This window comes from Passer montanus, unplaced genomic scaffold (genome assembly GCF_014805655.1).
Source record: "Passer montanus isolate IOZ18808 unplaced genomic scaffold, ASM1480565v1 scaffold70, whole genome shotgun sequence".
Lineage (NCBI taxonomy): Eukaryota > Metazoa > Chordata > Aves > Passeriformes > Passeridae > Passer > Passer montanus.
The window spans coordinates 577,506-603,019 of record NW_024372148.1 but is presented as its reverse complement, the minus strand read 5'-3'; the positions used below and the strand labels follow the sequence as shown (position 1 = coordinate 603,019).

Here is a 25,514-nt window from a genome sequence, read left to right as displayed (position 1 = left end):
ACAAAGAATAGACAAGACAGAGATAGTAGTAGAGCATTATAATTATTAATATTTTTGAAAGGAAGTCCAAACATGAAAGAAATCAGAGGAGAAATGTGCAACACAGCTAGCTTTTATCTTTTATTTGCTATGAGAAACAGCCTCTAGAAAGAACTTGGAAAGATTCAGGCACAATAATAGTATGCTATTAATAAAAAATACAACAGCAAGATGAAGGAAAAATCAAGGGACAAAGAAAGGTACATGAAAAAAGAAGAAACAAAGGAGACAGAGAATGAAGCGAAGAAAAATAATTCATTGCAAAATTTCATTCCTATCCTTTTATTTTCCCCCATCCATCTTCCTTTGTTCTTTCTTTGTGGTATTTTAAGATATGAAGATTGAATTTCTCCTTCTGAACATTGACTAGCATGCTGTGATTGACATGTCATCTGACAAATGTTTTGCAAAAATTGAGCTATATATCATGTATAAATTGTTCTGCAGTTGGCTTCATAAAATTGCTGTGCTGCAGTTAAAAATCTTCTAGAAGCTACTCACAATGGTAGCATCAGTCCACAGATAAGAACTGAAATGTTTTTATTTTAGACTGGTTGATTCATCTTTCATAATTCTATGAACAAATCATTTGCAGTTGGGTTGTAATAGACTCTGGTGTCATTTTTATTTTTCTTAATACTTTTCTTAGTCCCAGGGAAACATATTAGATAACATCAATTCCAAACAGAACCAGTTTTATCTCCAGTATTAACTGCACTGAATTCACAGTAGTGTTCCATTGTTAAAAAAACAACCAAACAATAATGAAAATAAAAAAACAAGGAGTCAAAGCCCTCATTTAATAGCACTGAAGTTAAGATTTTGCCTTTAAAAAACACATATCAGGTTCATCACCTTCAAGAAACCAACCTTCTTATACACTTCTGTTTTATTGTTGAGTAAGTCACGGACTCATAGAATCATAGAATTGTTTAGGATACAAAGGTCCCCTAAGATTATTGAGTTCATCCATTAACACAGCACTGCCAGGTCCACCACTTTTGTCCCAAGTGCCTACATATCTACACATCTTTTAAATACCTCCAGGGATGGTGATCCAGCCCTCGCCCTGAGCACCTGTTCCAGTGCTTGACAATACTTTCAGGGAAAGAAATATTTTTTTAATATCCAACTTAAATCTCCCATTGCAACTTGACGCCTCTTGCTTTCATCACATTTTACCTGGCAAAAGAGACAAGAAAAGTCTATTTTTCATTATATCGACCAGCTCAATACCACAAGTGCAGAAATTCACATTTTCCCTTACCACAGTCTCAATTTCCTTGTACAAGTTTAGCACCATATATATTCACTGGCCACTTTCAAATAAATAAAGAAAATATTAAGCTGGAACTATAATTTCCTGGAATTTCCCCCTAAATAAAAAGACACTGAAAATCTATGGCAGATATAATTTTTATTGGATGTATAGATTGTAAAAGGATTCTCTAAAACTGCTCAGAGATCCTGTGGTCTCTGAAATGCTTGGGAAAAAAAAAAAAAACAACAACCCTTTAGCTCAAAATAGGAGAGATTGGTTACACTGACACAATGAGTTTGAAGTCATATGAAGCTGCAACCTAAAAATCTAAGCCTTCTGGAATTACACTATCAGAACAGAGGATTTTTTCTATTTTATTTTCTCAAGTATCTTAACATTTTTTTTGCCTATTTAAATCATGCCTTTTGGAAAGCATGTGTGATAATGCAAGGAAAGTCTCTTACTTGTGCTGATATATGAAACTTGGGATTAAAAAGGCAAAAATAAAATCCGGAATATGAAGAGAAAGTTAGCTTACATAACTCAATTTATACTCCAAATAAGCGAGGGTCACATAATATTTTGCTTATTTTGCTTAGTATTTTGTATATTTTGCTTTCTTCTCTAGGTAAAAATACTATATATATTCATTTCTGACAATGAAAATGTAAACATTTTGAAAAATTATATTATTTGAAAAAAATGTTTCACTCATCTTTCTCTTTTTCCCATTCTTTGTTTTTTCCTTATCTGAAAGTGCCCAACAGGGAATGAAGATAGAACTCACGGATGTCTAACTGCCTGAATGCCATCAGGATAAACAGAAGTAAAAGATGGCATTATTTCCTAACTATAGCTGTATGTATGCAGGCATCAGATGTCTTAGGTTTTACCCCCCATTAAATGGAATTGTGTAGCACATGAAAATTTTTTACATCAAAAAAATCTTTGAACTGCAGTAACATGGATGCAAATATTACGTGCACATAGACAGATACTAGCAATAATTTTAAAATATTCTAATTGTTTCCCATTATACTTGAGATTTTCTTTAAAAACATTCTAACAAGTATTTAATTTATATTAGTTGTGGGTTGGGCAGTTTTGACTGATTTTTGATGTATTCCTTAAAAGTGTTTCTCTTTATACTAGGTCTATAAAGCAGTTTATAATTCTTTAAATATTATTAGCCTGACACCAAGATTAAACTTTGGAAGAATCTAAATGTCCTTGAAAATTGCCACCTAATGTCATAAAATCATAATATATGCTGAATTGGAAGGGATTCATCATGATCATCAAGTCCAACTTCTGGACCTGCTCAGGACACCCCAAGAATCACAACATGTGCCTGAGAGGGGTGTCCAAACTCTTCTTGGACTCTGACAGGCTTAGTGCTCTGAAGTCAGATGCCAATTTTGCAACCAGTTGCATTTTCTGTAAGTTTGGGCCTTAACTTTACTTAGGAACCCTACGACACTTGGGGTTATTCATAATATGCATTCAGATTTGCTAGTCCCATCGTTTCTTCTCTGGTGTACTCTTGGAAAAGAACAGGTGATCGCATTCAAGTGCTGCAATCTAACTCTTGCACTCTGAGTGCCCCATTGTGGATAACAATAACAGTTCAGAAGGGGGTTCTTTTTTGCTCTTCAGGATCCTTTTGATTAGACTGAAATTGCTAGTGCATAATTTAGTTCTGGTGAATGGTGAAGAGAGTATCTTTTGAAAATGAAAGAGAAAGAGAAAAACACTGATTTTCACAGGAGTGTATTAAGGATTTAAGCATACATACCTAGATTCTGATTTTGAAGTACATTGATTGTTTTTTTCTTTTGTTGAGCATACTCAGCTTCTAGTAAAATTCAGCTAAGTCTGCAGATTGTAGCACATAAAGGTGATTTTTGGCAGGTTTTCCTTTATGAAGATCTGGAATATATAAATAATATAGAGTCATTAAAAAAGTAATAATTGTTTTGATTTCACAGCTATCTAAAATGAATTATGTTGAAAAATATTTAAAGATTACAAAGATTAAATAAAAATGTGACTTATTATGAGCTTACCATGAAGAATGCTTTCTTTTGTTCTCAAAAGAAAAAAAGAGTTCAAATTAAGCATAAAAGTTTCAAAAAAATTTTATTTAAAAAGTTACAATAAAAGTATTATTAAAAGTTTAAATAAAAGTTAATTAAGACCTAAAATTTTTAATAATTAAATTTTATGCAAAGAGTTCCATTCCTGTAAAAATTTGTGCTCTGTCTTGGAGGGCCTTTCTGGGACAGAGACAGTATACCAAACCACTGCCAAACTCTGCACTCCATATTTCTAAATATTTTCTAAAAGTATGGCAGTTGAATATTTTAAACAGGAAAGAGACAGTGAAAAGGGATGTTATTTCCTTCTAGAGCTCTCTGAGAAATGTCTCTGGAATTGAGTCTCAACATAAACACAGAAAGAGGACATAAAACCTGAACCTTAAAATTTTAATAAATGTGTGATTAATTTGATTACTGATGATGGATTGACCTTGATTTCCTGTTGTAATTTCACCACTCCAGATTTATAAAGGAAAACAGCCTTTTGTTCCAGGGATCAAAATTCACTCACTGTGCTGCTGCTTTTAAAGAGCAATTGAAGCTGTCAGCTGCAATTGGCAAAGGAGAAAATAAATAATGAGTCCTTGAATTGGGTATGATTCACTGCTATGGGAGACTTGAAATGCTACAGAGTCTGCCTCCTAGTAGTAAAGCCTTAAACAGGGCTTTGCAATGCTGTCTGTATTCCTAAAAGTCGGTTTCTACAGTACAGTTTTGAAGTGTTACCATGCAAAACGACTATTCTTTACAGAGTGTCTTTGCAAGCATCTCATTGCACCTGCATTAACCAGACATGACACAACAGCCATGGAGTCATAGAATGGCTTGAGTTGGAAGGAACCTTAAAGAGCACCCCTAGATCCAACCCCTCTACAATGGGCAGGGACACCTTGCACTAGACCCCACTGATCAGTGAGCTGCATCCCAATGACACGATGTGGTGTGTGATCAGAGGGCAAATGACATGAGGCATTTACAATTCCCACATCCTGTGGTGCTGAACCTCAGAGAATAAATACATCTGCCTGACCACAAAGTCAAAGTCTAAACCCCAGGGACTGGGGCTGATATTATGGTGTGTGCTTCCATGTACAACGTTGCCTCATGAGGTCCTCGACTTCTGTATGCAATACTTCAGTTTACAGGGGTGTTTAGAAATACGGGAAATAAGTACAACAATTGCAATTTTACATAAACATGAAGGCCACTGAAAAAGCATTTTAACTGCAGAAGAATAATAAGAGAACCCTTGGAAAAAGTAGTGTTATTTAAAAGTTTTTATGTGAAGATGGCAGGCATCCTTTCATGTAAAATTAATGTCTTTTTTAAGGACAGTTTTGATTGCTCTGTGGCAAAAAAATCTGCTGTTATTAATTAAATTAATTAAAAATTTGAAATAATGAAAAAAAAATCCAGCTTATCTATCACTATTTGTATAGTTAGAGCAAGGTGCAACCTTTGTGATTTGCAGCACAAAAACTTTTCTGACAATTGTCCTATTTGTCTTTTTGAAAAGAGCAAAACTATTAGACTGGAAGATTTAGAGTAGAAGTCTTAAAAATGCACCTAGAAGCTTATGTAGCAAAAAAGTTAAGAACTTATTTTAAAGTTATTAAAAACTTCATTTGAATAGCTAGAAGCTTCTTTCCAAGCTTGTTAAAAGACATTCAGAATTTGTGTCTTTGTTCCCACCAAGCCTTGAAGGCTTAGAATTTAATTTAAAATAGTAAAGTTTTATTTTCTCAAGCTCAGAGGCTCCTTAAAGCCTAAGTCATTCATAGGACAATCAAATTCTCTTCTATATGACGTGACATAATCACTTTTAAGAAAATTTAAAATGATGCCATGAACTGTACTAAGTCTTCTGGCCTTCATCAACCCTTGCAGTAATTATCTGTCCCAGAAAAAGGCTTTTGGAGACATGAATTGGTTATAAATCACTGAAAGCATTCTTGTTGTACTTTTTAATTAGCTGATTTGCAGCACTTATTAAAAGATAACTTTACTTTGTGGCTCCTGTCTGTCTGAAATAAATTTGATTAGACAAAGACTTTTTGACACCTAAGAAGAGTTGTTTTCAATCACTTTTATGTAAAATAATTGCTCTTTGACATTGCAGTTTAATGCATAGTGTCAGTTGTGCCAGAAAAAAAACAACTGAAAACCAAAACCAAACCTCAAAAGCCCCAAACTCAGAGTTCAGGGCTTCACTACAGGTTTTATACACAACCTGTTTTGATTCTGGATTACATTGTAGGTTCAAGACGTTGAAACATCCTTTGTTAGCATGCCAGTGTATATAAACCTGAGTTTATTAAAAATTTTCCTACTTAATACTGACATTTTCAACTAACATTAACTTTGCTGTTAAAAAGCTGTTTATATGAAATCCAGAGTAAATGTGACACTAATAAAACCTGCTCTGTAATATACTGAATCTTTAAGTCTGTTGTTTGTAAAGCAAAACTATCATTAGGATACAGCAAGGAAGAGTGCTTCATGCTGAAGATCTTTTATGATGATACATCAAAGAAACTGCCTGATAAATCTGATTCTTAGATGATAGGTACGGAAATCTTGCCAGAGTGTTGGGTTATTTGGTATACCTTGACTAGACAATGATGTGATATGAAATTTAAAACTACTCAATAGGTGATATAATTGGGTCTTTTTTGTTTATGAAATAAAAACTATTTGATAGTAGATTTTTTTTTTCCTACTTTTCATTATCATTAATTCAACCAGCTCAGTTTTATATCGGAAGAATGTTTTGAGAGGCAATGTTTTCCTAAATTCTGTGGGTTCAATATTTAAAGTACCACATGGACTGGGTTAAGAAAACCTTCTGAATATATTAGTGAAGGCAAGGACATCTGAGATTAAGTATACCACAAATAGAGAGGTTTTGTTACAAAGTTTGGAGCCAGTATCATATGATATATTTCATATTAATAGTAAATCCATGCTAATACAGCAGTCGCTACAGAGAGCTTAAGAAACAATAGCAGTAGAAAATGTAAAGAAAATGTAAGTGTGGGGGTTTTTTTGTTTGATTGTTGTATTGGTTTTTTTGTTTTGTTCTTGTTTTTTGGTGGGTTTTTTTGACACCTTTAATATCATTTCTTAGGGACTTCATTTTCCTGATATTTTGTAGGAAGAAAATAGAAGATGCTTAGGAAACTGACCAATTATAGACTCAAAAATGATGGTATGAATTATGATTGTCTCTCCAGGAAAGAAACAGTGCCTCTCTGTTCCTCTTCAAAAGTTTGTGGCTCAGCTGATGCAATATAAGTTTGCATTATGATATAAGAATCTCTTTCTTAATGACACTGTTTTACTCTTCCTGTATAAATTCCATTGTTGTAGTAGCTCATATACATCTATCATACATGGAATTTATGTCACTCATATGCTTGGAATGTGGTTGGAAACAACTGCAAACTCACAAAGGCATTCACCATCTAGTTCTCTCAAACAGATTCACGTGCTATTACATACATTTTAGTTCTCTGCATATTTTAGAATAGAAATTGGAATTTAGACTCTAACTGAATGACTGTGTTACTATTTTCAAATTTATATTTCTTTCTCCATATCCTCTTCTTGCCCCAAAATTCTGTACACACCTGTCCACCAAGTGGCAAAGTTTCAACAGTTTCAGTGCCATCCTCCTGACCTATTTTTCCAGCCATACATTAATATAAATAAATTACTTATATTCTAATGTAAAGGAAAAATCAATAAAGTGTCATCTGAGGATTACAGACCTGTGGGAAAAGATGTCTCTTATCAATCCAGAATTACTATTCAGAGCTCTGGAGAAGCTGAGATACCAGGAAAAGTTTTTGCATGTCTTCTGAGGCGAATAGTAACCTTCTCACTATGTTAAATTACAAGTTGCTGCTGGTGTTATGTGATGAGCTTAGACATCCAGCCCTTGGGTGCAGATTCTGCTCAGAGTAGAGGCTCTTCAGGAGCACCACCAGCATGCCCAGCTTCCATCTGATGATGTGATGTGTGCTGTAGATTCTCTGCATTCTGTCATCTTCCCCTGTTGATTCCCAATTATACCAGATTTTCAGTGTAGCCAGAAATGTAGGACTGTTCAAGCATTGCTTTGATGAGGATTGTACGGACTGTGTTTCCTCCAATTTAGATAGGATGGAATTGGGTGTGAATTTCAGCAAATTTTCTGTGGCCTTAATCACTAACTTTATTTTATTATTAGAAATTAGGAAAGAAAGGAAGAAAGAGGGATAATTAGATTTCTCCCTGCTTCAGGCTCCATCAAAGATACATTAAAAATCAAGCTACAAAGAGATATCTAACAGAACTTTTTAAAGATAGAAAACTAGTTAAACAAAATGGATAAATACTTCCAACTTTTCCTAACAGATAAAGCCTACACTGAGTGCTTTGAATTAATGTAAAAATGTTTTACATAAAAAAATGAAACATAATATGAAGATCTAAGAATATGTTACTGCACTTATCTATGTAAATTGCTTAACATCTTTCCTCTCTTGTACAAGACTTTACAAAATTTCTGATTTCACTGTATCTTCTTTTCTGTCAATTCTGTCCTTTTTGTGCCTTTTATTTGTACTTCCCTAACCTACAAATAATGGTAAATGCATGCAGCAGTCCCAGCCCAGTTGCTCTCCCACTCCATTAACCTATAGAGAACTTGGCTGTGTAGCAGTTGTTCATCCAAGTGAATCATCCTCATAATTACGTATGTTGCAATTGTCATTAGGTGATCACAGCAAAATGCTAATTCAGAGGAACAGTTTGGTGGAACTAGTTTTATCCCAGTCTTGGACTCTTTGAAGCAGAGCTGTCATACAGTTTCATGGCATTTGTATATTTTCTTTCTACCGTTAGAAAACAACCTCATCAATTTAGATCAGGTTTTAATCTCAGTCATGAAGACACTCAAGGCCAAGTACACTTGGCTGCACTCCCTGCACCTGAGGGGATACAGCTGAAGGACCTGCTGGATCACCAAGACTGTCACATCTCATTGTTTGGACGTGATTGACTGATGCAGTACCACACAATGCTTTAATGAAAAACTCCAAATCATGCTTTTCCTTAAGCAAATGCATTAATTTTTTAAAAGATTATCTTAAGCTTTCTTTTCCTTTTTGTCTTGTTTAGGGAAAGAGAAAATAACAAATGAAGAGGCATCCATTCTACATAAGAATTTTGATGTAAGGGAATAACCAAGCATTAAAAATGTCTATCATTTGCAGCAATGATGCTATCTGCTACTCATTTTACAATTTATTCCAAAGAAAGAGAGGTTCTCATTCAGATCCTAAACACATTTTTCACTGTGCTTAACTGTTAGATTTGAAGAGGCTGAAGAGAAATTATTATTAGTGTCAGATACAAGTAGCACTGCTGATTTCTGAAACAGTCTATGTGATTGTATTATTCTGTGATTCACTCTAGTTTTGCTGGGAGACTGTAACTCATACTGTATATGAACTTTATGCTTAGCCTTTGAGACAAATCTTCTAACTTTACCTCATTTTTGCACTTAATATAGTTTGCCTTAGGATAAAAAAAAAAAAATCCATAAGATTTCATTATTTAGGGTGCCCTGGCACGCTGCTTAACAGAAACTAGTCCCTGGGATGGAGGGAGGTTTTAAAAAAATGTAAGAACTTGTGCCATAGATTTTTATCTTACATCTTAGCTTGGATTTTGTCTTCTCTTGTCTAACTTCGTGAGATTTCAGTGCACATCAAGGTTGTGGGAAAAACCCCAAAGTTTTCATTGAAGGAAATTCAGAAGGTCCATTTTTTTACTTTATACCTGTTTAAGGTATTATTTTACTCTCATGCTGTATCAGAATAGAAAACTGTAGAATAAATAAGGAACTTATAATAGTGCATATTTAAAAGTGACAATTGTCATCTTTAATAGTGATCAAAAATAATTTGTTCTTTGAAGACTAACCTAAATTTCAAAACATTCAGTTGCAGTCACTCTGATCGACAGTTCTTCTGTTTTAGTCATTATTCTGATGATGTAAGAGCTGGAGGGTGCATCAAAGTGGAAGATTCAACTAAATGCAACATTGTCATATTTGCCACATATGCATGTTTTAAACTAAGATGAATTTTAATCTATATCATGGAACCATAAAATCATAGAATGACTTGACTTGGGTTGAAAAAAGACCTTAAAGATGTAGTTTTAACCCCCTTTCAATGGACAGGGTCACCTTTCACTTGACCAGGTTGGTCAGAGCCCCATCCAACCTGGTCTTGAACACTTCCAGGGATGAGGCATACACAACTTCTCCAGCAACCTTTTCCAGTGCCTCATCATCCTGAAAGAATTTTCCCCTAATATCTAACCTATATATACTCTCTTTCAGTCTGAATCAATTCCCTTTGTCCTGTCACTACATGCCCTTGTAAACTGTCTCTCTCCATCATTCTTGTAGGCTGTTCTCAGGTACTGGATCAGCTGAACAATCCCAATTCTTCTAAAGATAACTTGGAGAAAAAGAAAAAAAATCACACTATTGAGTGTGGTTATCCGCTCAACTGGAAATTTGATTACAAATTTCCAGTTTCAGCTTTTCATTGGGTCTGGCCAAAATTTTTAAGTTTTATAATCACATAAGTAAAAGGAAGATGTGACCCATATTATCATGTTCTTCAGAGACCTCATTGCAAAGAAGGTAGAAAAATGTTAATAACTCTTTTCCATGCAAAATTTATGTCTTACGAGAAAAATTGCATTTTGTTTTCTCTTGCCATCTCACAGAAACAAAGGTTCATGCACATTTTAAAACCTATAATGCATTTTCTATTTAAAATGCAGTCATTATAATGACAACATGTCACAGATGGCAGATGGTAAAAGGGACAGTTTTGCAAAAGTATATTCCTAAACTACATTTATGCATACTGACAAATAAATAGAATCACAAGGTCAGTTTGTATATTCCCTGTTCACATTTATGAACACTCACAGACATGGGAAACACCATTACAGTCAATGAGATAATTCTTCTGGATAGCTCTCAGCATCTGCAAAAGGTAAATCACCTGATAGAAATCATTTTATAAATGATTTGACAAAGATAAAACAAGGACTACAAAGGTACAAAATTTACAGTAAATAATTTAATAAGTCTCACTTTTGGGGAAGTCATATTTTATTAAAAATGAAACAGGGTTATTGCTGGGATAAATAAATAATAGCAAAGGACAAAAAGTCACATTTGAAGGAGGACATAAATCCACATATCATAGTGAACCAATTGATCTGTCACTGAATAATGTCCATCTAAGCAAACTCATTGATACTGGGGGAAACTGCTCTTGTCATATGCTAATTATATTTTTATCAGAGTACTCAAGAAACCTGTGCAAGAAATCTTCTCTTTTTATGCATCTCTATACTCTCAGAGACCTCTGTAGATCATATTAATCCCCCACTCTCCCTCCAGCAGGTTCACCTGGAGTGGGATGTTCAGGACCACATCCAAGCAGGTTTTGAATATGTCCAAAGAAGGAGATTCTACAGCCTCTCTCAGCAGCCTGTTCCAGTGCTTTGGAATGCTCAAAATATTAGAGAAGCTTTTCACTACATTCTAATGGAACTTCCTGTGTTTCAGTTTGTGCCCATATTGCCCCTTGTACTGTCACTGGACACCACTGAAAAGAGCCTGGCTCCATCTTCTTGAAACCTGCCTTTAGGATATTTTTATGCTTTGATCCCCTCTCAGTCATCTTTTCCCAAGGAAAAGAGGCCCAACTCTCTCAGCCCCTTATCTTCTCATAACAGTAAATAAAGTAGAGATTATACTTTTGCATTAAAATATCTGATTTTAAAATGACATTAATATATACAGCTTCACTCTGTCAACAAAAATGCCTAAAATTTACAAAAAATATGTCTTCAGGAAGTCATATAAGCAAAAATAATTCAATATTTTAATATGTTCACATTTCAAACAAATTTTTTTAGGTTTTTCCCATACATTCTGCACTTTGTTTAATTGCAAACAATTTTATACATATATATAAATGTTTTGTTTTCTGAGCGTGATATTCTGAAGTCATGATGATTGACCAATATCTGAAGTTTATGTTCAGACAGAATTTGACCTTACCTCAGACTCAGAACACGTTATGCAGGTCTGCTGGATCAGTGGCTCACTGTTGCTTCCTCTTCTATTTTGATCACAGCAACTCTTGCATTATATAAAATTTTATTTCCTTATTTTAGTTTTTACTGGGAACTTTCAATGATATTGACTCTTACTAAAATTCAGGATTGGTTCTCTCTCTCTTCAGTAAAGGTTTAGTAAATTTTTATTTTGTTGAAACTACTGTATTCTTTACAGAAAATGTAGGGAAAACTTACACAGTGAGAGAACTTTCATAAAGACCATCTTAAAATATCTGAAGAAAGAAAAACAACCACAGGTATCAGATTTATATTTGGATCTGCTATCTTCAGTTTAGCTTCTCCTACAAAGCTGAAAAAAAATCTTATAATCATGGTTGTTTTTTAGTCTGGACTGCTGAACTCTTCAGAAGCAGAACATCTCTTCCCCAGGAGAACAGAAAATGCCCAGGGAATTCAGCCATCTCTACACGGAACTATGAGAACTGAGGGCTCAGGCCTTTCATGGAGACTGTAAATATGCCTGCTTTTCATTTGAAATGACTGTGAAGCCAAGTTTTAAAAAAGTATTAAACCTCTTTATGAAATAAAAATTCCACATTTTTTTCGGATACCACTCTGTCTCTCACCCACCCCTAAAGAACATAGATAATTATTGCTGCAGGGTGAGAAAGCAGAAAGAAAGTGAAGGTTGTTAATGGTTTCTATTTTTACACAGATATAAATGATGTTACCCAGTGGGACCATATAAGAATCTAGGTGGATAGACATCAGCAATCATGTTACACAACTAGAAGGAATAAGATTATATCCAATGAAAATTATGAGAATATTTTATCTATAAAATAATCTTTTGAAACTGATTATTGCACAGTAATAATAGAAGTACACAATAAAAATAGAGGGAGAAGAGGGAATATAGGGATCAAGTTTTTCCACAACAGACAAGCCAAGTAGGAATAGATAACATTAACTTTCAAGAAACTACCATTCTATTCCTGAAAAGCCATTAAAATATTGTCCCAAATATCTCCTAAAATCATTAGAAATACATAAGTGTACTGTAAATATAGCATTTTGTGAGCTTAATTATATTTTGGACATACAAACATCTTTTGAAATTTGAAAGGATCTTTAGAACTCTCTAGACTCTCTCTTGTTTCTTGCATTGCATGCATTCCCCTTTTTGCTGCTTTTGGTACATGTGCACTTTGATTCTAAGGTTACACTTCAATGGAATAATCATCTTACAGGGCAGATACCATCTAGGTTTAAGACAATGAATTCAAATGTTGATGCTGCTACAGCATAGAGGTCAGTCCAGGCACCTGCGTTTCCCAACATCCTGGAACAATATTCATGCAACTAAACTGATCTAAGACAGTGCAGTCGACTCTCTTTCAAAGCTAACCAGCAGAAAGCAAGTTTGGATATAGCCACAAAAGCTGTACTCGTGATTGCTTTTGAAGGTGTTGACACATCTTAAGGATGGTATAATCTTACACACAATCCCCTGAAGTGTTAGCTGTTCTGGGCAAAAATCTCAGAGGAACAGCTCATTAGTTTTGACTTAGGAGCCACCTAAGTTGCTCTTGTAGAAAGAGCCATTCAACTGGTCTGACAAACTGGTAATTAATAGGATACTTTGCAACTTGCATTTACAATCAGAAAGGCAAAATTATTGAGTCTAATCATTAATAGGGAGATCAATTCTCTGGCGTTAGATTTCTCCTGTAGACAAACTTGGAAAGGCAATATATATATTTATTAATCTCAAAATATAACTCTTATTCAAGTTATTAAATTTTTATATGATGTATTATTTTCTGTAAAATGGAAATTCTTCCTTAGGGTTTGTTTTTTTCTTTTTTCCCTATGAATATTTTGGCATGTTATTGCTTCTTATAGGATTTGCAGAGAGAGTTTACATTCAGAATGTGAGTTTCTAAATTATAGTTCCAAATGCTGGCACTGTAAACCTGAATCTTTACACTTACAGTATAATAACAGTCAGTGATACTTGTGTCCGTAAAAACATTTTTAATTTCAAGCTAGGCACAACCAGTAAATATCCTAAATTACTTCCAAAAGCACCTAGATTAGATGGATTCAAGAAATTATATCTCTGACAATACTGAAAGATGAGAATCAGACTCAGTGGATTTACCCCCAGAAAAAATGAAATCAGAATTTAGCTCTTTCATAGAATGAACCCTCAGCAGGCACTTCCAGTGTTAACATTTTCTCTAAAAAACTCTGCAGATGGAGGATCTCTTGCCTACATTGCCACTTGCTCCAGAAGTCCTCCTCCTACTGAGTTACTCCCTCTCTTTGTGTCTCACCCCACAACTCCTTTTTAACTTTACCCTGAAACCAAATCCTCTCTCTGCTCAGCTCAGCACATCTCCTCGCTGTGCTCACTTCAGGCTGAAGGAGAACACTGGCATCTCATTGCTTTAGGCTTTCAGTGTGCTTGTTCTTTCACTTTTCTCTATCCGCACACGGCATGTCATTTTCTCCGAGCTATCTGCATGAGTGTAACTATTGCTACTTCTGTGAAACATTTGCTCTTTATTCTGCTTCTCTTCCTGTGGAACACTTTATCACAGTTCTCATAAAGGCCTTTACAAAATGGGGAGAAAGAGAGGCAGTCTCTTTTCTATTCATTCCTTCAAACTGCAAGTTGAGCATATGCTCGCACTTGTTTTCTTTGAAAGATGTGACGAGAGATTATACTGCCATATGCACAGTGTCCTATAATGCTGGTGGAAAGGAAGGTCAAAACCAGCTTTTCATGAGCTCTGCACCCAACAGAGCACCAGGTCCATTCACAGTGATATTCCCAGCATTAATAGACTGCAGAGATTCATCTGGCCATGTGATTCCTCTCAAGTGATTTTTATCCAGTGCCATGGCAAACATTAAGCCTTTCTTGTTCCTCTTTACTGACAATGAAAGGTTCAACTGCATCCTGGAGCATAAGTGCTACAGATAATGTAAATGCAACCAGAAACCTCCGAAAAGTTCTTTTCTCTCTTATAATTCATTATCTCTAATATTGTTTCTTTGTATTATTGTGTGTGTCTCCTCTGGCCACCCCTGCAAGATTTTTCCAAACTGAACTGCTTTTCTAAGACAATTTAATAAAATAATAAAACTTTTATAGATTAATGTAAGAAAGAGAGTGCTCTTGATCCTCAAATATGACAGTTAGCATGGGTTGACTTGAACTTTACCCATATGACTTATTGAAACTGATGCATTAAATTAAATCAATGCTCTGGATACTACTTTGCCATCTACTGGTACATCTAGGCTGAAATGATCTGATGTGGAGTGAATTCAGGTGGGAGTGAAACAAAATATTCTATACCAGAAGGCAGCAATTCCACTTGTTAATTGATGGGTTGTTAGCAAGACTTTAAACAACTTGGCAGCTGGCTGGCAGGCCTTGTTCAGTGGGTGAGCACATATGATGTATTGATATTTAAAAGGATATAACCCACTTACAATCCATATAATCACACTTCTTCCTCACACTTTTTTCTACCTAGTCTTGTCACAGTCAAAAGCAAGGAGTTATGGCATTCTTTCTCTTTACTTTGCCTGACAGCATTCAGAAAACAGTGAATTTCACTATTTGCCCTGTAAATTTCCAGCCGAAGGACTAAGTTTTGTTCACCTAGATAGAGACCAAATATCCTTTTGCACTTTCAACAGTGAATTTCACTATTTGCCCTGTAAATTTCCAGCCGAAGGACTGTTTTGTTCACCTAGATAGAGACCAAGTATCCTTTTGCACTTTCGCAAATTGTTTCTCTAGTTCTCTAACATAGTAATGAGTTAGAAATTAGAAAGTGCAAGTCAAAAAACTTAAAAATCATCAAGCAGACCAAGGCTAAGAATCACTGTAGAGTTTGTTCTGGTTTTCTTTCCATACAGTATTTATTACACATTAAGTTCACTATTTTCTTTTCATTCACTGCTTTATGTCTGTATGTGTTGTTCAAGACCATTGGAGTGGTATAAATGTACTTTACAATCTTTATTTATGCTTATAACTACTGTGCACAAAGGTTATTTTACTCATTTTATAAATAATAAATTGTAGCACAAAGAAAATAAATTACTTTCTCAGTGTTAGAGAACAGAGAAACTTGAATCAAACCTTCTTGTTCCAAAGATGTGTACAAACCTGGAGTGTATGTTTCACTGGCATTATAGAGGGCTATAGAGGTCACAGTTTAACACTTCCCTTGCTTCAGATGTGATCCAGAGCACATCTACTCTTTCATGCCCAATGAACCCCTCTCCTCACCAGATGACTATCTTCTTTTACTGTGACAAGTCAACAGTGTATACGGAAAATTACTAGATGTCATCTGAGATGCTGACCCGTGTTTAGTGACAGTCTCAAGTGCAGAATCAACCCATTCAGAGAAACACAGAGTTGCAAAGACTTGCTAATGATGTGGTAAGTGCAATGCCACTTGCATTTATTTCTGCTGTGCAGTTCTGTGGATGCACAGAACCACCAGCTATGAGTGTCTCCCTAACCCCCTTTGAGTCCAAACCAGGAGCCTGCTTCGAAGGAGACTTATCCTGTCCTACCCTGTATCCTTTAAGTCATATTATGGAAACATCTGAACTGAGCTGTCTGGAAGATATGCTCCAAAAGTTGTTTTCAGCGCTCCTCACAGCACCTCACAGGACAGATAGAGCTAGTCTAATGCAGGCCCCCCTGAAATACACCAGAAATATATCAGATGGATACTGGTCATCAGCACCTAATGCCTCTGGCTTCAGATTAACCTCTATGACACTAAACCACTTGATTAGGTAGAGCCCTCTTTTAGGCATGAACTTTTTTTGCAAGATTCACAAATTAAGTGAACATTTATCTATAGGTCTAGGTAATGTGACTCTTACGTGGATATTCACTGCACAGTCCAAATTAAAGTGGATTCAATGAGAACTCTTTTAAACAAACTTGATTATAAATGTGTACGGGATAGAAGCATGAGAATTATAATGGTTCTTCTAATCTAAACAGTTCTGATGGAGAATGACAATGAGTGATCTCCTTTGCCTTTCCACTGCTTTAGGATAATGAACTACATTATTGTAGCAGGATGCTCTGCCTAAGTGGGGGTAAAACAGCATTGGGATTACACTGCTTATGGTCCTGAAGAATGCTGAGACCAGCCTGACTCTGCAGTCTTAGAGTTAAAAATTCTAAGGATGCGAAAAATAGTGTTTCCTGACAGAAACTGACACTGGTGAGGAGATGGCAAAATTCCTGGTGAAGGAGCCAAGTGATAGCATCGATATTTTATCTAAAGCTGCTGAGCTGGCACACGTAGCCTAGAAACATTTGATTGACAGTCAATCACTTTATACTATAAAAGCTCAGTCCTACTGTTTTACAGCACTAACCTAACACATTTCTTCTGGAGGTGTGTGTGGAGATTCCTGCCTTGAGCGGGGACAGCTCAAAGTTACTCCCTGAGGCCAAGTGAGAGATTTGTCTGCAGTCATTGGCATGGGTAGGTAACACAAATCTCTACTTATTAATTATTAAGCTAGCTTTGAAATTATCAATTTAACAAATATGGCAATATACTCTTATTTATAACTATTTACACTATTAACTATGTTAATTCTGATTAATGTATTTTTGGTATAATTATTATAACCAATTTTAATAAATTATCTTTCTATGAACATATTTATATTTATATAAAACAAAAAAATAACAATTATATGTTTGTGTTAATATTCATAAAAGATAAATTCACATAAAGGATCAATTACTCCTATATAGTCCTTTAAACATAAATTTTTGACCAAGTTTTGGACTTGCATTGGATCCAAACATAGCTAGGCTCCTCTTTGAGAAGGAGTTTAGAAAGAGAGCAACGAGGTTGAACTTCATGACTCAACAGGACTGCTGGCCTGATAAACTTTACCTGCAGCTCTCATTCTCTCTGTGATAGTTAAAAAAAAGATAAAACATGGTCATGTTTCCATAAGAATGGTGGGAGATTTTGGTGCTAGCTTCAAGGACTGAATATTTTCCAGAAGTCCTAACAAAGGGTATGGTCAATGCAAGTTCCATGTTCAGGGCATCTCAAAATTTCTCTTGAGCCATTAAATATGTTAGCAATGTCCCTTGTGAAGAATAAGTGGCAGTGAGGAGCTCAATAATATGAGATTATAAATAATATGAGATTATTAATTTTTTAATTTACAGTTTTATGATGCAATTTCTCACACAAATGAAAGCTCCACTCTTTGAGGTGAAATGTTTAAAGATGTCTGCACAACTGCAATAAAAATATTCAAGGTGATGAAAGACCAAGAATGTGATGAGGTTATTGTAATTATGGCAGAGCTTGCAGGTACAAACCATCTGGCAGAACTGCTAATTTCATAGCATCATATTCTCAGTGTGATAACTTTGTCAAAAGCCTTGAAAGTCAGCATCCATTTCTATTCTGAGGTACTGTTTTCAAAGGTCACTCTCTAAAGTGTTCACACAAAGACAGAGAGAATAGAAAAAGCCTGATGGTTTATTCACATTTTACTTGCACATAAAAGGCAATTCTGAATTTAAGTGGGAGAAGAAATGTGATATCCATTCAACAACTAAGAAACATTGAGCTATAGCACTTGAGAATGCCCTTAGACCTACTGATGTGATAGTGCTATCTTATCCTGGAATTATTTACACCACCTTTTTCTTTAATATGTAGAATTATTTTTTATTACAAGTATTTTATTACAAGTATAAACTTGTAATAAAAATATAAAAATGTAAAAAATAGAAGTATTTTTATTACAAGTATAAATTACAAGTATTTAATTTGATTGTCTGATGATACATACCCTATATATTTGCTTTCTGGCAGTAAAAATTGCTCACAGGACCAATGATTTGTCACAAATTTTTATTTAAAATACTCTAATAATTCTGAAGAAACACTGTAGTTATCATCAATTAATTCCTGACTCCCCAAAGACTGTTGTCTCTACAGACCACATAGCTCCCGAGAGAGAAACCGAATAACAAAGTAGTCAGGACTAAATTAGAAACTGTTTCTGCTTCCTTGAAATATGCGTTCTTCAAATTCATCTGCATGCAAACACATTTTGTTCCTTTATTCTTATCTGAGGAATGTAAATCACATAAAAGGTATTAATTATTTTTTTTTAGAAAGGAAATTTTCCTTTTGCAGAAATCTCAGCTGATAGCAATAGATTTTTGTACTGCATGGCCAAAATAAAAGAGATGTTTAAATATTTCCTTTTGGAAATTTTATATTTGGCTCTTAGTTTTCATTGGGCAAGCACACAAATGAATCCCATGACTGTTTTTTGCAGTGATTTTGGGCAGTTTATACCCAGTTTACCAAAACCAAAGGGGATTGTATATGTAATTTTTTTTTTGTTGTTTGCTTACTCTTAGATTACATATTTATCTGCCTCCAGACAGTGATAAAGACAAGTACTTTCATCCTTGACACAATGTGAATATTTCACCCTGAAATGAGTTTTAAATATTCAAAAAAATGTATTAAAAAGCCCTCAGTATATACAGATATTTACCATTTGTAAACTGTATGTTTCAAAGATGTGTCAGCTGGTATTCTGACTGCCGAGGAAAATAAAAAATCTTCATTTTTTCTGTGCACAGGTTGCTAAATTTAAAACCATTATACAGCGAATATCCGTATCTGAAAGGCTCATATGTAGTGAAATATATTAAGAAATATCATTCAAAATCAGTAATTGATTTTGTTTTAACAGAAATGTCATATTCTGCATGACATATAATAAATTCCACATTCATTTAAGAGAAATTTTAAAAGTTAATTTAAAGCTCAATGGTTCAATTTACAAGAGAATAAGGTTTAAAAGCAATACATTTCAACATATTTTTCACCTCTTCTGTGATAGCCTTATTGAGGAAGTATCTGAGATCACTTTTGGAAGATTACTTACTGGAAAAACTTGTAGGAATGCAAAATACAAACAAATAAGATATATAATGATAAAAGGAAGGGTTGTATATATCAAGAATGAAAGGCAAATATCCCTTGGATTAATAGCAGATGTTTCCTTGGTAAAGTAAACCATAAATAAAGTGGAAAACAAAATGAAAGAAAGAATGGACAGAAGGCTGAGAGAACCATAAATAAAGTGGAAAACAAAATGAAAGAAATTAAGAATGGACGGAAGGCTAAGAGAAAGAACAATGTGTGTGGAACAAATTCAGGAAATAAACTGAAAAATAAAAGATAAAGTATGACAGGACAAACTGCACTTAGAATTTTTTTAAACTGGCTAAAAGCCATGTATTTGATTCCATTGGTTGTATACCTCTGAGCTAGAATCTTTTTTTCAGATTTTCTCAGATCATTCACTCCTTTGTCTGCACATGCAGTCACAGTCCAGGGCTCTTAGGAGTAAAGTCCAACATTAGGTTTCTCTGTAGTTTTTATTTTGTAACATATAACAATATAAATGGATTCAAAAATCAATTTTTCCAACTGGAAAATCTATGGGTGTTATAACAGAAATAATTTAACAGAGAAAAAAGATTAGAAATGTAAAATGCTTTCCCAAGTGTTTAGGTCATATTCATTAATAGAAAAACTCTGATTTTTCAACACATATGCAGTTTAACAGAGTATTCCTTCAGGGAAGGCTTTTTTGTAAGAGATAGCTTGAACCATTAGTTTTTGGCATGATATATGAGATTTCAGTTCAATTCTATTAGGCCCACACTGTCCTCTATTGATGCAAAGGATATTCAGAAATAGTATGGGAAGCGTGGAAAAGCAGAGAAACTCTGTCCCTGTATGTGTGAGAGCAGAATGATGGTTACCCAAAAAACAGGAACACAAAAAGCTGGAGTTACAATAACAGCTACAAATATTTTTTTTAGGCTACTGATTTAAAGGCAACTGTAGGCCTGTATTCGAGGAGGATGATTGTCTTATTCATTCAGTGGAAGTCAAATGCAGAATAAAGCCCTAAATGAGTTTGCCAGCACTGTTGCTGCTCCCTGAAGCGCAGTGAGGGTTATATTTCTGCCCCCATCCTGCAAACAGGGGGATGATCAAGGGGATGTGTGAAAGTTTATAGGCAGACCTGGCCAACCTAATGAGCCTTGGCTCAGTGCTCAGTGGTGGTTGTCACAAAAATAGGGAGTGTTAACAACAAGTGACCCTGAATGAGTGAGAATATGGCAAATTTTTCCTTAATGAAGATTTCCTTTAAAAGAAATTGGAAATCAGCTCCTGTAGAGACAGCTGGTTATCCAGGTCAGATACAGTTCAATTGTTCGGTTCTTTGGTTATCAGTATCCTTATCATGTTGTCTAGAACCATGCAGAATCAGGCTATTACATAAAAGTTATGTCATTCAGAAGTGTATTAAAAATATCTTGTACAATATGACTTTAACAATTCCACCTCGTTTTGGGAAGTTTATGTATAGTAAAACAAACTGCAAAAATAAAATATTGTGATGGAACTCCGTAATTTTGTAGACATAAAAGTGGAACACTTGGATAGATTTAAAACCTAATTAACTACACAGGATTTTACAGGGAAAACAAAACAAAACAAAAAGCAAACCCAAGACAAAAAGCCCTCTACCAGTGTGATGAAAAGATAGTTCATGTGACTGTTGTAGCATCCTACACCAGTAATAACCACACTAATGATATTAATCTGCAAAGAAAGCAACAAACAGCAGGTGTTCAGGAAGAGAACAGAAGAAAGCAGAGGATTTCTGTCTTTCATATTTGCAGCATAAATTAGAGAAAAAATATTTCCCTGTGCTTCACAAAGATGATGGATAATCTTCCAGCCAGTACATTCCAAGCAAGAAAGAGTGGACCACAGAGAAGCTGACTGAATTTTGTGACTGACAGAGAAATCTAAGAGACAAGTGAATATGGAGAAGCATATAAGAAGGAGGTATCTTGACACAGTGTGACAAGTGACACAGTAGTAAATACATTCTAGGCAGGAGGGTATCAATATACAGTTGATTTGGGGGTTTTGGGTATTCTTAGAAAGCATTATCAGGTAACCAGCTACTTCTTAAAGCTTTTATCAGAATTTTTGGAAGGTTGTTCTAACAGGAATATAGAAAAGGGATCATCAGTGCTTTGCGTAAAGTGCTTCTGAGAGCTACAAAACACCAGATAAATTAATTCTCTGCTGGAAACAAAGGATATGAGAAACTACATGCTGTATATGAGAAGCTACATTTGTTAAAAAGAACTTCCAGTAGCTGAAAACTATAAGTTGTGCAATGGAGACCAAGTTCCTGATGTGGCTAATAAAAAACACAAGCAGAATTAGTGAAAAAATGTGACAGCGTTGGTTTTTCCATGCTGTTCTGATTTTGATAATGTTAATTTTCTCCATAACAGGTAATAAGCAGACGTGTTTTGGATTTGTACTGGAAACAGTGTTGATAACCCAGGGATGTTTCTTTATTGCTGAGCAGGGCTTACACAGTGTCAAGGCCTTTTCTGCCTCTCACATCATCCCACCAGTGCTCGGGCTGTGGGTGCACAAGGAGATGGGGGAGGACACAGCTGGTGCAGCTGATCCCCAACTCACCAAAGGGATATTCCACACCACATAGTTCAGCAGAGAAAGCCAGAGAAAGAAGAGGGAATGGAGGGACTTGAGGACTGATGATGTTTTTCTTCCCTACTATGTGATGCAGGTAGACTTCCCTGGAGATGGTTGAACGCCTGCCTGTCAACAGGAAGTGTTTAAAAAATTTTTATCTCGGTCCATGAGTTATTTTCTTTCTTTTACCCTTCCGATTCTCTTCCCCATCTCATGGTGGCTGTGTGGGGTTTAGTTGATGGCTGGGATTAAAGCAGGACATGTGCACACTATACACAAGCATCCTAGATGTGCAGAAAAATCCTGAGCAGCTGGATGCAGTCCCTTGTTGTCTTTATTTGTAACAAAAGAACCTGCCTTCTTTTGGAAATTATTGAAGAAATAATCACCTCTGAAAATTACTGCAGAAATTCAGTATAGACAGAAAAGGAATAATATTGTTAGATCAATACCTTTGTATTAAACCACTGAAGTACAAAGGAAGGAAGTAATTTTGTCATGGATTGTGCTTACACATTTGATATCATATTGTTTGTTAGAAAACTGCAGCTGGATGGAGTTGGTGAAAATATTTTAAAAAATTATACAAAATATATTGGAAATTCTCATTAAAAAAACCATGAGAAATGTAACTGGTTTTAGTTGAGGGTAGGTTAAAAAAAAGGTTGTAAACTCCACTGATCCTCTTTAACTGTTAAAAAAAGCCAAGAAACAAAACAAAACAAAAAAAACAAAAACAAACAAAAAAAAACACAAAACAAAAACACCAAAACAAAAAATAGTGTTATCATTATTACTTTCAAAGAGTAGTCATCATGTCTTGATAGGTGATATTTCCCTACTCTTTAACTGTTAAAAAAAGCCAAGAAACAAAAACAAAACAAAAAAATAGTGTTATCGTTATTACTTTCAAAGAGTAGTCCTCATGTCTTGATAGGTGATATTTCCCCGAGTGGGCATTGCATAGAAATTTCAGCAAAAGAACAGGAAAAATATAATAATTAATTCTAAATGTATGTAAAAGTACAAAAAAAAAAACCTCTTAAAATCTTTACAACTCAGTGCAAAGATTTGATGAATTATGATGAGCTCCTTGAATGCAGTACTTTGTGAAAAAAATCACCAGAGATGCTAATTATTGTGAGAGATGTAGCTCTCAACTGTTGCTCTTGGGAAAATCTGCAACATTTTTGTGACATGCATATGTCACCATATTCTTCTCTTCTGGTGCAGAAGAAAAGAAACCCATTGTCTCTGGGATGTTTGTACAGCTACAGAGATGAGAATAGTAAGAGACCAAGTGTCATGCATATTCCTGCCCTGGTGTATCATTACTCTCAGACATTCTAAAATCTATGTCTCCCCTTTACAATTCATCACTCTCTCAAAGTTGTGGGACTGAGTGATTCTTTATGTACAGGTACTAAAAAAACCCACTGCAGTTAGTCATTTACATCAACTATGTAAATTTTAGTTGAACAATTTAAATTTGAAAAGGAATCGTGACTACAGAGATAATGTATTCAGACTGCTTTTGCCCATGTAGGAATACTATTTATGCTGTACTGTATTTCCATATACTGTTTTATTTGTGAAGTTAAGCATTTATGTCCTTTATTGATATAATCATTTAATGTCTTTGGAGAATTAATGAGCACTGATCAATAGTTTGGAGGTTAATCAGTACTTTGCTTCTGTACTCCAGTTAAATTTAGTTCAATTAAACAGAATTGATGCTAATTACTGTCCTGATTGAGCAGTGGTTATTACCATATTACCATCCACTATCAGAAAGCTAAATTAGTTCCCCAAGAGGCAGTCCCATAGAGCAGTTATAGTGACATAGCATGCTCCAATTAAACTGTGTGATATGTGATAACATATTTACATAGAAATTTTCATTCTGATACAAAATATCAGAATGAAATGATACAAAATAGAAACTTGCATTGTTTTCAAAACTAGACAGCCTATAGCCAAGACACAGATGAGTGAACACCGGTGTAAAGATGGAAAAATGTGTAAATTGCACCCATGAATATAAAGACATGGTTATTTCAAGATTCAGTTCAGTAATAAACAAAGAAACCTCTGCTCACCTCGTGGAGGAAAAATTGAGAAACATTCTTTTCTGAAGCATTTAGAAATATCATTTTTGCAAGGTGTTTCACATACAATGTTCTAGTCCTTTTCCTCTTTCCCCATATTCCTTCTCTCTGTTTAGGGGCTGAAGTAGCTGCTGGGATTGAATTTGTACTTGAACAGTCATTTGTGATACACTCTTAACTAAATGGGGTAGCTCTTCTTAACACTGTGATCATACTTTTTAATTTAAAAAAAACAACACCAACATTAAAAAGCATAGAGAAATTTAAAAAAAAAAGACATATGATTATATCACAATAGTATTTGCTGAATTATTTATTTCATTTTGTTGTTTTTCTCCCCACACCTGCCTATTCTGAAGGAAGTCCAAGCATCTGTAATAGCTAACAGTGATAAAGGAGCAACATTTTATGTTTTCAAGCTAGGTAGAAACATTAAATAATTAATCCTTATATGACTGCCTCTTCTTTCTTAAGTTAGAAGACTACAATTATTCAACGTGTTTGTATTCAATGTGTCAGATCATCTGGTAAATACAGCTCTGCCTATCCAAATGTATCTGGTTTTAGTGAGATTCATTTATCAGTTCAGCACAAAGCCTATGCATAAGAAGATGAAAATATAATTCTTCTTCCTATGATATCTGTCTCAAAAGTTATGTTGTCCTAAGAGACCTTCTTCTCCAGTATCTTTGGATCAAAACTTTTTATCTTTCAATATTTATGAAATATGTGTTATATAAGAGCACTGTGCTGATATGTGTGTGGCAGGGGGGAATATTTGATTTGGTTGTTGTTTGGGTTTTTTTTAACTCAATTTGAATCTTTCACGTTAAGATTATCTTTTGCAACAACTATTATTTAACTTTTGGGTTTGATATACCTTGCTAGGCAATAAGTTATAACAGAATTCATCTGAGTTTACTAGTTATGATTCTTACGGGCAGACAAAGAAGGTAGCTGTTTGCCCTTTGTCAGCCTTCTTCCCCATACCCTTTCTTCAGAGTGAAAGAAATCATGGAAACCAAAAAGAATAAGAAATAAACCCAAAACTTAAAAGCATCTTACCTGCATCCCTCTCTTCTTCCCAGGCTTTTCTCACACTTTTCTCTATTTCTTCTCCACTAGAGATGCAGCAGGACAGGGCACAGGGGCTATGGTCAGCTCATCACATGTCTGCCACTCTTTCTTC

General features: G+C 34.9%; 1 long non-coding RNA gene across 2 annotated transcripts; it reads right to left on the bottom strand.

Annotated features, from left to right (window-relative positions):
* Positions 1–25,514, bottom strand: LOC120512134. Of its 2 annotated transcripts, none has more exons than XR_005629945.1 (3): positions 25,391–25,514; positions 3,096–3,229; positions 1–1,221 (listed from the first exon to the last, which is right to left on the bottom strand). It is a non-coding gene; the product is annotated as an uncharacterized LOC120512134 (long non-coding RNA). The 2 variants fall into 2 exon arrangements; XR_005629944.1 differs by lacking the exon at positions 25,391–25,514 and adding an exon at positions 7,170–7,586.